We start from the raw sequence: 14,119 nt of genomic DNA, 5'->3' as shown, positions 1-14,119 counted from the left end.
TGATAAAAATGAAATATGGTGTATGATATGCGAAACGTTCTCAACAAAGAGTGATCTTCTACTTTAAATACTAAACTAAGGACTAGTAAGGGTAAAATAGTCTTTTTAGTGCTAAAATCTACTTCTCGGGCCCACTTGGTGAGTGTTTGCACTGAGCTTTGATGAGATCCACGTTCTATGAGGCCTCTAGGGTGTTGAACGCTAGCTAGGGGGTCCTCTCTAGGCGTTTGGATGCTGGTCTCTTCTCCTTGGGCGCTGGACGCCTGGAAGGGGGCAGCAGGCTAGCATTGGACGCCAGTTTTTGGCCTTCTAATCTGAAGCAAAGTATGGGCTATTATACATTTCTGGAAAGCTCTAGAAGTCAGCTTTTCATATCCGTTAAGAACGCCCCATTTGGAATTTTGTAACTCCAGAAAAGCTCTTCCGAGTGCAAGGAGCTCAGATCCGGACAACATCTGCAGTTCTTTCTCTGTCTCAGAATCAGACTTTTGCTCTAGCTCCTCAATTTCAGCCAGAAAATACCTGAAATTATACAAAAACACAAAAACTCATAGTAGAATCCAAAAATTTGAATTTAACACTAAAACCTACAAAAACTTAATAAAAACTAAACAAAACATACTAAAAACTATATGAAAATGATGCCAAAAAGAGTATAAAATATCCGCTCATCACAACACCAAACTTAAACTGTTACTTGTCCCCAAGAAACTTAAAACACAGTTGGATAAAAAGAAGATCAAGATACAATAAATTTCTAAGTTTCCAATGAAGCTCAGTTACAATCAGATGAGCGGGACTTAGTTGCTTTTTGCTTCTGAATAGTTTTAGCATCTCACTATCCGTTGAAATTTAGAATGGTTGGCATCTTTAGGAATTTAGAATCCAAATGATATTATTGACTCTCCTAGTTCAGTTCTTTTTGATTCTTGAACACAGCTTTCAGAGTCTTGGTCGTGACCCTAAGCACTTTGTTTTCCAGTATTACCACCGGATACATAAATGCCACAGACACTTTAACTGGGTGAAGCCTTTCGGATTATGATTCAGCTTTGCTAGAATCCCCAGATAGAGGTGTCCAGCGTTCTTAAGCACACTCTTTTTGCTTTGGATAACGAATTTAACCGCTCAGTCTCAAGCTTTTCACTTGACACCTTCACGCCACAAGCACATGGTTAGGGACAGCTTGGTTGAGCCGCTTAGGTTCACTCTCCTAGTACAAGATAGTTGACACCTTCGTATCCATTGATGCTCAAAGCCATGGATCCTTTTACCCTTGCCTTTTGGTTTAAAGGGTTATTGGCTTTTTGCTCTTGCCTTTTGGTTTAAAGAGCTATTGGCTTTTTCTGCTTGCTTTTTCTCTTCTTTTTTTTTTCTTATTATTTTTTATTTTATTTTTTTCGCATGCAAGCTTTTTATTTTTTTGCTGCTTTTTCTTGCTTCAAGAATCAATTTTTTTGGATTTTTTAGATTACCAATAATATTGTTTCTTTTTCATCATTCTTTCAAGAGCCAACGTTCTAAAATTCCAACTTCAAATATGCACTATTTAATCATACATTCAAAAAATAAAAACAAGGCCATCACATCAAAATAATTGAACTATTCTTATTTTAAACTTGAAATTTATGTATCTCTCAATTCTTTTCAAATAAAATTTTTTTTAAGCAAGGTGAGAGATATATGGAACATTTTACATCTTTAAGGCATAAATGCAAACGATCATGCAACAAGAGCAAGAGAACAGGTAAAACATAACAAAAAACAGAAAAAAATAATAGAAGGGAAAGGATTTAAAAGAGAACGAATGCACCTTTAATGGTGGCAGCTAGTGCTCCTCCTTTAGGATCCAATGTGAAGCTTGATCTCTTCAATGTCTCTCCTTTACCTCTGTTGTTTGTCCTTCATAGCCCTTTGTTCTTCCCTTATGGCTCTTTGATCTTCTCTTATTTCATTGAGGGTGGTGGAATGCTCATGATGCTCCACCCTCAATTGCTCCATGTTAGTGCTCAGTTCTCCAAGAGAAGTCTGCCATTGATCCCAATAGCTTTGAGGAGGAAAATACATCCCTTGAGGCATCTCAGGGATCTCATGTTGAGGCGGTTGTACAGGTTCTTGTGCATGCTCTCTTGTTTGCTCTATCCTCTTCTTAGTGATGGGCTTGTCCTCCATAATGGAGATATCTCCTTCTATGATAATCCCAGTTGAATTGCATAGATGACAGATGAGGTGTGGGAATGCCAACCTTACATTGGTGGAAGGCTTCTCAACTATCTTGTACAGTTCTTGAGGAATCACCTCATGCACTTCCACCTCACTTCCAATCATGATGCAATGGATCATGATGGCTCTGTCAACAGTCACTTTTGACCGGTTGCTAGTGGGGATGATGGAACGTTAGATAAATTCCAACCATCCTCTAGCTATGGGCTTGAGGTCAAGCCTTTTTAGTTGAATAGGCTTGCCTTGGGAATTCCTTTTCCAATGTGCTCCTTCTATTCAGATATTTGAGAGAACTTGATCCAGTCTCTGTTCAAAATTAACTCTCCTAGTGTAAGGATGTGGATCTCCTTGCATTAGAGGCAAGTTAAACGCTAACCTTACACTTTCCGAGCTGAAATCTAAGATTCTCCCTCGGACCATGGTGCTCCAATTCTTTGGATTTGGGTTCACACTAGTGCCATGGTTTTTAGTAACCCATGCATTAGCATAGAACTCTTGCACTATTAAAATCCCAACATCTTGAATGGGATTGGTTAGGATTTCCCAACCTCTTCTCCGGATCTCTCTTCGGATTTCCGGATACTCATTCTTCTTGAGTTTGAAAGGGACCTCAAGGATAAATTTCTTCTCTGCCACTAATTCATAGAAGTGGTCTAGGTGAACTTTGGTGATGAATCTCTCTATTTCCCAAGATTCAGAGGTGGCGGCTACTGCCTTTCCTTTCCTCTTTCTAGAGGGTTCTCCAATCTTGGGTGCCATGAATGGGAATGGAAAGAAAAAAAGCTAGGCTTTTTCAATACCAAACTTAAAACTTTGCTCGTCCTCGAGCAAAAATAAAGAAAAGAGAAGAATGGAGTAGAAGAAGAAGAAAATAAAAGAAGATAGAGGGAGATGGAGGGCTCGGCCGTGGGGCTTATGAGTGCATATGAGAGGTGTGTGTATGAAGGGTTATGAAGAAGGGTATTTATAGGATGGTGGTAGGTTAGGATTCGGCCATGGGTGGGGTTTTGGGTGGGAAATTTGATTTTAAAGTGGGTGGGGGTTGGTGGGAGTTATGATAGTTTTGGGGTAGTGATATGGATGTAATTGGGCTAGGGTTTATAAGAAAGTGTGTATGAGGAAGTGTGAAAGTAAGTGGGATAGGTAAAGATGCTGTGGGAACCACTGGTCCTGAGAGGCTAGCAAATTTAGATTTCCTGCCCTCTGCACTGGCGTTTGAACACCCAGTGTCTGCTCCCTGGCTGGCGTTCAACGCCAACAATGCTGCCCATTTGGGGCGTTGGACACCCAGCCAGAGCTCCCTGGCTGGCGTTCAACTTTTAATAACACTCCATCCAGAGTGTTTTATTTTCACTGCTGAACAATTCTGTCTCTGTTCTAACTGCTGCATATGATCATGACCCTAAAAATAACTAAAAAAAATAAAATAAAAGAAAATAAAAATAAATAATTAATTAAGGTTGAGTTGCCTCCTAACAAGCGCTTCTTTAAAGTCATTAGATTGACGGTTAGCTCCTTACGGAGGTGAGTATGGGCTCAGATTTTCGCCCCTTACAGTGAACTTTCTTCCTATCCTCTCATGAATGAGCTCTACATGCTCTAGAGATAGGATACGACTCACTGTATGTGGTATGACTGGTTTCTTAGTGAAGACAACTCTCATGTATGGTGAGAGGCCTTCAGTTGGGACTTTCTTATCCCTCCAGCCTTTAGGTACTTTCTTCCTAGTACCTTTGTGCTTAGAGCTTATTGATGGCTGCCCAACACCAACTTAGAATTGATGTTTGGGGTCTCTGAAAAGCTCTGTACAGAAAGAGAGGGTTGGAATACTAGGTATTGCACAGTTATCTCTCTTTTAGAGGGAGAATTGGGATGAGGCATCTTGAACAAGATGTGATCCTCCCCTAGTTATAGAGTCAGTTCTCCCTTAGTCACATTAATGATAGCATTGGCAGTGGCTAGGTGATGACATGTCATCATGTCATATTTTTCTATACTTTTTCATACAAGAAATTGATGATTAGTGCTTAAATATTGAATGATTTTGTGCTTAAATGGTATATTTCTTTGATCTTTTGATTTTATAAATCTTGTAGGAAATAAGTGGAAAAAGAAGAAAAAAAGCACAAATTAAGCTCAAAAAGAGAAAAGAAGAATTTTGGGACACACTTTGAAATTCGAGCACGCTTTGGAATCTTAGGCCACATTTTTAAAAGCGTGGCCCATGACCATGAAGTCGTGGCATGATATATATGCATTAATGTCTTATGCATGCATTATCATGAATTAAAGCATGCATGCATTTAATTATTAATGCCAGTTAAGAACGCATGAAATGTATGAACGCAACATAATTGGCATTATTAATTAATGAAGCCAATAAAAATATGCATGAAACATTTATTACCAATTGGCAAATCATGCATTACTAAGTCATATAATAAAGTAAATGAAAGCATGCATGCATGAAACATTTAATTATTAATGCCAATGAATGAACCAAGGCGTTAAATGAATGAATGGCATTATTAATTAATAAAACCAATGAAGCATGCATGAAACCTTTATTGTAATGCCCAATTGGCATCAGCGTTCATAAGCTCTTGGCACAAACGTTCATTAAAGAGAACGTTATGTTGAAGCATGGGAACGTTAAGGGAAGCTCGGCATAAAAATAAAACAAGAGAGCGCCATGAACTATGAAGGGAAGCGAGCATTCATTAAAGTGAGCGCTACGCTCACTAAATTGAGCATTTTTGGGCTTTATAATCCTTGAGCCATCCTACGCACTAAGAGCGCAACAAAGCAACGGAGGGCCCAACACAGGGAGCATTGTTCAATAAGTAAACTCAGCGTTCACTAAATGAACGCTAGGAAGGAAAATATGCCCTCCAAGGTAGCACACAAGGAGCATGCTTGGCAAAGTGAACGGGGCGTTCACTAAGAAAACTGAGCGCTCCACTGGAGCATCACCAAGCCACCCCTGACCCACTTATTCAAGGCCAATTCCAATTCAACCCATTTCATTGAAGCCCCAAAGCAAGCAAAGCCCATTGACATCACTCAAAGGCACAAAAAACAGTTAGATTAGGAATTTGATTTAATTGTAATTTATTTTTAATTTCAATTTTATTTTTATTTTGTAAACCCTATATAAAGGCATCAATTTTATTTCATTAAAAGGGAGGATGGCTCTGCTAGAGAGCAATAGGAGTAGGAGTAGGATAGAATAGAAAGCTCTTCTTGAAACACTTTTATTTTTCTGCACTTTTATTTTTCAGTATTGGATTTATGAAATTTCAGTTTCTGCAACCTTTTGATATGATTTCCTCCTCTGCAATTTTACTTCTCTGTTTACATTGTTCCCAATTTAGCTTTATGCAATTTCCATTTCTCTGCAAGTTCCATTTCTCTGCTACAATTTCCTTTTCTGCTACAATTTCCTTTTCTGCAATTCTACTTTCTGCACTTTACATTTGAATTTGCTATGAGCTTGATTTACATTTCTTGCAAATTTACATCTTTTGCATTTGTTCTGAACTGATCTATTGCTTCATTTAATTTTTCAGCACCCAAGCCCCCTTTACATTTGATGCAATTTACTTTTCTTGCTCTTTAAGTTTTCTGCCCATTTACATTCTGCAACTTTAAATTCACTGCAATTTACATTCTGCTGTTCAATTTCACCCAATTCAACACTGTTAGCTTGACTAGACTAATCACCTCACTAAAGTTGCTTGATCCATCAATCCCTGTGGGATCGACCTCACTCTTGTGAGTTATTACTACTTGATGCGACCCGGTACACTTGCCGGTGAGTTTTATGTGGAACTAATTTTCACCCATCAAGTTTTTGGCGCCGTTGCCGAGGATTGATTTAGATCAACAATGATTAAGTTGGTGAGAAGTCTAGATTAAGCATTTTCTTTGTTTTTGTTCTCTGTTTTAAGTTGATAGCAAGGTGTTTGAGTTATTGCCTCACTAAGAAATTCTTCTCTGAGACATGAATTTCAATTTTCATTGGTGTTGTGTTTTACAAAATTTAAATGGAGTTCAACTCATCTTTTGATCAAACAAGTTTCATGGGATATTACCCACCATCACCAATTGACTATTCTAATGGTGGATGGGAATATCACCAAGAAATCACAGATTCTGAGCACTCCAATCAATGAAGATATGCTTCAGAGACACAAGATGAGCAAGAGAATCATATGTGATATTGCCCACCACCACAAATTGATTCAAGTCATTATTCTAATGGTGGCTGGGAATATCACCAAGAATCAACAGATTATGAGCAATCCAACCAATAGGGACATGCTAATCATGACAATTCCATGGAATACTACCCAACACCACAAAATAATTCATGTTATTATGCTAATGGTGGATGGGAGTATCAACAAGGAATAAACGAGTATGAACACCTCCCAGAGCCACAAGATGATTCATACTGCCATAATAACCACTCATATTATGACTGGGAGGGGCAAAATCAAAGGGATCTAGATGATCTATACTTTGTTCATCAAGAAACATCTTCACTGGAGTGTACTTTCAATAAATTCATGCAAGATTACTCCCAAATGTCACAAAGTGATCCACACTGTGATGAGTTCAACAATTATTCAAGTTGTGGGTGGGAGGATCAAAACCAGAGATCATTTGATAGTGCATACTCCACTTATCAAGAGCCAACATCACTTGAGCAAACCTTTAATTTATTTATGCAAAATTGTCCACCCTCACCTCCCAGTTTCTTATTTGAAAATTCTTCATCATTTGACTATGTCTCGGCACAAAGTTTCCTCCAAGATCCATACAACTCATTTCACCAACCACAAAATACAATTCACAATTCACAAAATTCACTCCACACCCCTTAAAACAACTCCACCACAACACATCCATGTTCACAAAATTACTCTAAACTCTCATCTCTTGAGCTAACAGAGGATCTCCTTCAAAAGTCCAGAGAATTTTTGGAAAGACAAGAACAATCCTAGAAAAGGCAAGAAATCCACCTCAAGAAGATGGATGGGCACTTAGAGCAAATAAGGAGAAACTCAGAATTATCAAACAATGAGGATGAAGACCAATTTATGGGAGAGAAAGTGGAAAAACAAGAACAAAAGGTCCTTGTATCAAATGAAATTGCAATGAAGGATGAAGTGGTGGAGGTATATGAGCCAACGATTCCATATCCACAGAGGCTAATTGAAGTGACAATGGAACATGAAGATTCCCTCCCAAAAGACTTAATGGAAAATCATGAAGAAGAAATGGAGGAAGATGATGAGTGGATAATTTATATGCTTTTTGGCATAGTTTTTAGGTAGTTTTTAGTATGTTTTAGTTACTTTTTATTATATTTTTATTAGTTTTTATGCAAAAATCATATTTCTAGACTTTACTATGAGTTTGTGTATTTTTCTACAATTTTAGGTATTTTCTGGCTGAAATTGAGGGATCTGAGCAAAAATCTGATTCAGAGGCTGAGAAAGGACTGCAGATGCTGCTGGATTCTGACCTCCCTGCACTCAAACACGTTTTTCTAGAGCTACCGAAGTCCAATTGGCGCGTTCTCAATTGGGCTGGAAAGCTAACATCTTGGGCTTTCCAACAATGTATAATAGTTCATACTTTGCCTGAGATTTGATGGCCCAAACTGGTATTCAACGCTAGCTAGAGACCTTTTTGGCGTAAAACACCGGAACTGGCACCAGAACTGGAGTTAAACGTCCAAACTGGCATCCAAGCTGGCGTTTAACTCTAGAAAAGGCCTATACACGTGTAAATCTCAATGCTCAGTCCAAGCACACACCAAGTGGGCCCCGGAAGTGGATTTCTGCACTATCTGCACTTAGTTACTTATTTTCTGTAATCCTTAGTAACCAGTTTAGTATAAATAGCACTTTTTACTATTGTATTCGTATATATGCCATTTTTTACATTTGGAGGCTGGCCACACGGCCATGCCAAGACATTTTTCTCTTATGTATTTTCTATGGTGGAGTTTCTACACCTCATAGATTAAGGTGCGGAGCTCTGCTGTTTTTCATGAATTAATGAAAGTACTATTGTTTCTCTTTCAATTCACGCATGTCTCTTCTCCAAGATATACTCTCATTCTTAATTCATTTAAGTCAGAATGAAGGGGTGACCCGTGACAATCACCCACTATCTTTATTACTCGCTTAGCCAAGATCCGCGTGCCTGACAACCACAAGCGATCTACATGATGTTCAACGTAGTCATTGGACGACAGCTGGAGTTTAATCTCTTAGGCCTTTGGTTCGTGACTTTGACTTGTATCTCCTGAAAACAGAGTAGTCGAACTCACATAGATCAGAACCTTTGATGAGCATATAATTTATACGCTTTTTTGCATTGTTTTTACATAGTTTTCAGTATGATTTGATTAGTTTTTAGTATATTTTTATTAGTTTTTAAATAAAAATCACATTTCTGGATTTTATTATGAGTTTGTGTGTTTTTCTATGATTTCAGGTATTTTCTGGCTGAAATTGAGGGACTTGAGCAAAAATCAGATTCAGAGGTTGAAGAAGGACTGCAGATGCTGTTGGATTCTGACCTCCCTGCACTCAAAGTGGATTTTCTAGATCTACAGAACTCCAAATGGCGCGCTCTCAATTGCGTTGGAACATAGACATCCAGGGCTTTCCAGAAATATATAATAGTCCATACTTTGCCTGAGTTTAAATGATGCAAACTGGCGTTCAACGCTAGTCCCATGTTGCATTCTGGAGTTAAATGCCAGAAGCAGGTTGCAAAGTGGAGTTAAACGCCAGAAACAGGTTATAAACTGGCATTCAACTCCAAGAAATACCTCTCCATGTGTAAATCTCAATGCTTAGCCCAAGCACACACCAAGTGGGCCCCGGAAGTGGATTTCTGCATCATTTACTCATTTCTGTAAAGCCTAGTAACTAGTTTAGTATAAATAGGACTTTTTATTATTGTATTCGAGGGCTTGGTTACTCCGGTTCCCCTATGGGGCCAAGACCAATGAACCTTTATCACTTATGTATTTTCAACGGTAGAGTTTCTGCACACCATAGATTAAGGTGTGGAGCTCTGCTGTTCCTCATGAATTAATGCAAAGTACTACTATTTTTCTATTCAATTCAAGCTTATTCCTATTCTAACATGTTCATTCGCACCCAAGAACATGATGAATGTAATGATTATGTGACGCTCATCATCATTCTCACTTACGAACGCGTGCTTGACAAACACTTCCGTTCTACATGCAAGCAAGCTAGAATAAATATCTCTTAGATATCTAATACAGGGGACCGAGTCCGAGATATTAGAGTCTTCGTGGTATAAGTTAGAACCCATGGATGGCCATTCTTGAGATCCGGAAAGTCTAAACCTTGTCTGTGGTATTCCGAGTAGGATCCGGGAAGGGATGGTTGTGACGAGCTTCAAACTCGCGAATGCTGGGCGTAGTGACAGACGCAAAAGGATAGTAAATCCTATTCCAGTATGATCGAGAACCGACAGATGATTAACCATGCAGTGACAGCGCATTGGACCATTTTCACAGAGAGGACGGGATGTATCCATTGACAACGGTGATGCCCAACATACAGCTTGCCATGGAAAGGATTAGGAATGATTGGATGAAGACAGCAGGAAGGCAGAGGTTCAGGAGAAACGAAAGCATCTCTATACGCTTATCTGAAATTCTCACCAATGAATTACATAAGTATCTCTATCCTATATTCTATTTATATATTAATTATCAATTCACCATAACCATTTGAATCCGCCTGACTGAGATTTACAAGGTGACCATAGCTTGCTTCAAGCCGACAATCTCCGTGGGATCGACCCTTACTCACGTAAGGTTTATTACTTGGACGACCCAGTGCACTTGCTGGTTAGTTGTGCGAAGTTGTGACAAAGTGTGATTCACGTTTGAGAGCACCAAGTCTTTGGCACCATTGTTGATGATCGCAATTTCGTGCACCAAGTTTCTGGCGCCGTTGCCGGGGATTGTTCGAGTTTGGACAACTGACGGTTCATCTTGTTGCTCAGATTAGATAATTTTATTTTAATTTTAAGTTTTTTTTAATTATTTCTATTTTCAAAAAAAAAATTTCAAAAAAAAAAACTTCAAAAAAATAAATTATTCTATGTTCTTCAGAATTTTTAAGAATGAATTCTAGTGTTTCATGAAGCATGTTGAATCCTGGCTGGCTGTAAAGCCATGTCTAATTTCTTTTGGACTAAGGCTTCTTCTTCACATGCTTGAACTATGTATGCTGAAGCTTGGCTAGCCATTGGCCATGTCTAGTGTTTTGGACCGGAGCTTTCACTGAAAGCTTGGCTGGCTAGTAACCCATGTCTAATTCCTGGACTGGAGCTTTAGACTAACATTGCAAGATTTCTGGAATTCTCATTAAAAATTTTGAAATCTTTTTTTTTTCTTTTTCCAATTAATTTTCGAAAAATATACAAAAAAAATAATAAAATCATGAAAACCCAAAAATAATTTGATGTTTCTTGTTTAAGTCTAGTGTCAAATTTTAAGTTTGGTGTCAATTGCATGTTTATCTCTTGCATTTTTCAAAAATCCATGCATTGCATTCTTCATGATCTTCAAGTTGTTCTTGGTAAGTCTTCTTGTTTGATCTTTAAAATTTCTTGTTTTGTGTCTTTTCTTGTTTTTCATATGCATTTTCAATTTGTTAGTGTCCATACATGAAAAATTTTTAAGTTTGGTGTCTTGCATGTTCTTCTTTTCTTAAAAATTTTCAAAAATAAGTTCTTGGTGTTCATCTTGACATTCAAAAGGTTCTTAGTGTTCATCATGACATTCATAGTGTTCTTGCATGCATCATTCATTTTGATCCAAAAATTATCATGCATTGAGTCTTTTTGATGTTTTTCTCTCTCATCATTAAAATTCAAAAATAAAAAAATATATCTTTTCCTTTTTTACTCATAAATTTTCGAAAATTTGAGTTGACTTTTTCAAAAATTTTTAAAATCTAGTTATCTCTTATGAGTCAAATCAAATTTTCAATTTAAAAATTCTATCTTTTTCAAATCTTTTTCATTTTTCTTTTATGATTTCCAAAAATTTCAAATTGATTTTCAAAAATCTTTTTCTTATTTTATTTCATAATTTCAAAACCTTTACTAACAATTAATGTGATTGATTCAACAATTTCAAGTTGTTACTTGCCTATTAAGAAAGATTCAATCTTTAAATTTTAAAATCATATTTTTTTGTTTCTTGTTAGTCAAGTAATCAACTTTAATTTTCAAAATCAAATCTTTCTAAATTTCTTCTTCAAATCTTTTTCAAAATAAGTTTCAATCACATCTTTTTCAAAATTAATTTCAAAATCTTTTCTAACTTATTTTCTAGCTTCTTATCTTTTCAAAATTGATTTTTAAATCTTTTTCAATTAATCTTATCTTTTTGTTTGATTCATATCTTTTTCAAAACTACCTAACTATCTCTCTCTTTCTAATTTTCGAAAATTACCTTCCCTCTTTTTCAAAATTTCTTTTTAATTAACTATTTGTTTTAAATTTTAATTCGATTTAATTTTCTTTTTCTTTTTAAATTTTCGAATTTTTATTTTAAATTCAATTTAAAAACAAAAATATTTTTATTTTAATTTATTTAATTTTCGAATTCTCTCATCCTTCATCCCTTTCTGTTTATTTATTCATCTACTAACACCCCTCTTTCACCCAAGAATTCGAACTCATTCCTCTCCTTTGTGTTTGGATTCTTATCTTTTCCTTCCTCCATTATTCTCTTCTTATACTTACATAAGGAATCTCTATACTGTGACATAGAGGATTCCATATTTTCTTTTCTGTTTTCTTCTTTTTCATATAAGCAGGAACAAGGATAAGAACATTCTTGTTGAGGCTGATCCTGAACCTGAAAGGACTCTGAAGAGGAAGCTAAGGGAAGCTAAAGCACAACTCTCTGGAGAAAATCTGACAGAAATTTTCGAAAAAGAAGGAGACATGGCCAAAAATAATAACAATGCAAGGAAGATGCTTGGTGACTTCACTGCACCAAATTCTAATTTACATTGAAGAAGCATCTCAATCCCTGCCATTGGAGCAAACAATTTTGAGCTGAAATTTCAATTAGTTTCTCTGATGCAATAGAACTGCAAGTTTCATGGACTTCCATCAGAAGATTCTTTTCAGTTCTTAACTGAATTCTTGCAAATCTGTGATACTGTTAAGACCAATGGGGTTGATCCCGAGGTCTACAGGCTTATGCTTTTCCCATTTGCTGTAAGAGACAAAGCTAGAATATGGTTGGATTCTCAACCTAAAGATAGCATGAGCTCTTGGGATAAGCTGGTCACGACTTTCTTAGCCAAGTTCTTTCCTCCTCAAAAGCTTAGCAAGCTTAGAGTAGATGTTCAAACCTTCAAACAGAAGGAAGGTGAATCCCTCTATGAAGCTTGAGAGAGATACAAGGAACTGACCAAAAAGTGTCCTTTTGACATGCTTTCAGAATGGACCATCCTGGATATATTCTATGATGGTCTGTCTGAACTATCAAAGATGTCATTGGACCATTTTGCAGGTAGATCCATTCACCTAAAGAAAACGCCTGCAGAAGCTCAAGAACTCATTGACATGGTTGCAAATAACCAGTTCATGTACACTTCTGAAAGAAATTCTGTGAGTAATGGGACGCTTCAGAGGAAGGGAGTTCTTGAAATTGATACTCTGAATGCCATATTGGCTCAGAATAAAATATTGACTCAGCAAGTCAATATGATCTCTCAGAGTCTGAATGGATTGAAGGAATCATCCAACAGTACTAAAGAGGCATCTTCTGAAGAAGAAGCTTATGATCCTGAGAACCCTGCAATAGCAGAGGTGAATTACATGGGTGAACCCTATGGAAACACCTATAATCCCTCATGGAGAAATCATCCAAATTTCTCATGGAAGGATCAACAAAAGCCTCAACAAGGCTTTAATAATGGTGGACGAAACAGGTTTAGCAATAGCAAACCTTTTCCATCATCCACTGAGCAACAGACAGAGAATTCTGAGCAGAATCCATCTAGCTTAGCAAATATAGTCTCTGATCTATCTAAGGCCACTCTAAGTTTCATGAATGAAACAAGGTCCTCCATTAGAAATTTGGAGGCACAAGTGGGCCAGCTGAGTAAAAGAGTCACTGAAACTCCTCCTAGTACTCTCCCAAGCAATACAGAAGAAAATCCCAAGAGAGAGTGCAAGGCCATTGATTTGACCATCATGGCCGAACCTATAAGGGAGGGGGAAAACGTGAATCCTAATGAGGAAGACCTCTTGGGACGCTCAGTGACCAATAAGGAGTTTCCCTTTGAGGAACCAAAGGAATCTGAGGCTCATCTAGAGACCATAGAGATTCCATTGAACCTCCTTCTGCCCTTCATAAGCTCTGATGAGTATTCTTCTTCTGAAGAGAATGAAGACGTTACTGAAGAGCAAGTTGCTAAGTACCTTGGTGCAATCATGAAGCTGAATGCCAAATTATTTGGCAATGAGACTTGGGAAGATGAACCTCCCTTGCTCACCAATGAACTGAATGCATTGGATAGGCAGAAATTACCTCAAAAGAAACAGGATCCTGGCAAATTCTTAATACCCTGTACCATAGGCACCATGACCTTTGAGAAGGCTCTGTGTAATCTGGGGTCAGGAATAAACTTAATGCCATTCTCTGTAATGGAGAAACTTGGGATCTTTGAGGTGCAAGCTGCCAGAATCTCATTAGAGATGGCAGAGAACTCAAGAAAATAGGCTTATGGACAAGTAGAGGACGTGTTAGTAAAGGTTGAAGGCCTTTACATCCCTTCTGATTTCATAATCCTAGACACTG

At 37.4% G+C, this 14,119-nt stretch overlaps 1 non-coding gene across 1 annotated transcript; it reads right to left on the bottom strand.

Annotated features, from left to right (window-relative positions):
• Positions 1-12,642: 12,642 nt before the first annotated feature.
• LOC112724915 (small nucleolar RNA R71) lies at positions 12,643-12,750 on the bottom strand. Its single transcript, XR_003164054.1, has one exon. It is a non-coding gene; the product is annotated as a small nucleolar RNA R71 (small nucleolar RNA).
• Positions 12,751-14,119: the final 1,369 nt, after the last annotated feature.

This window comes from Arachis hypogaea, chromosome 11 (assembly GCF_003086295.3).
Source record: "Arachis hypogaea cultivar Tifrunner chromosome 11, arahy.Tifrunner.gnm2.J5K5, whole genome shotgun sequence".
Lineage (NCBI taxonomy): Eukaryota > Viridiplantae > Streptophyta > Magnoliopsida > Fabales > Fabaceae > Arachis > Arachis hypogaea.
Note: the sequence above shows the minus strand (reverse complement) of the source record. Positions and strands in the feature narration are given on the sequence as shown.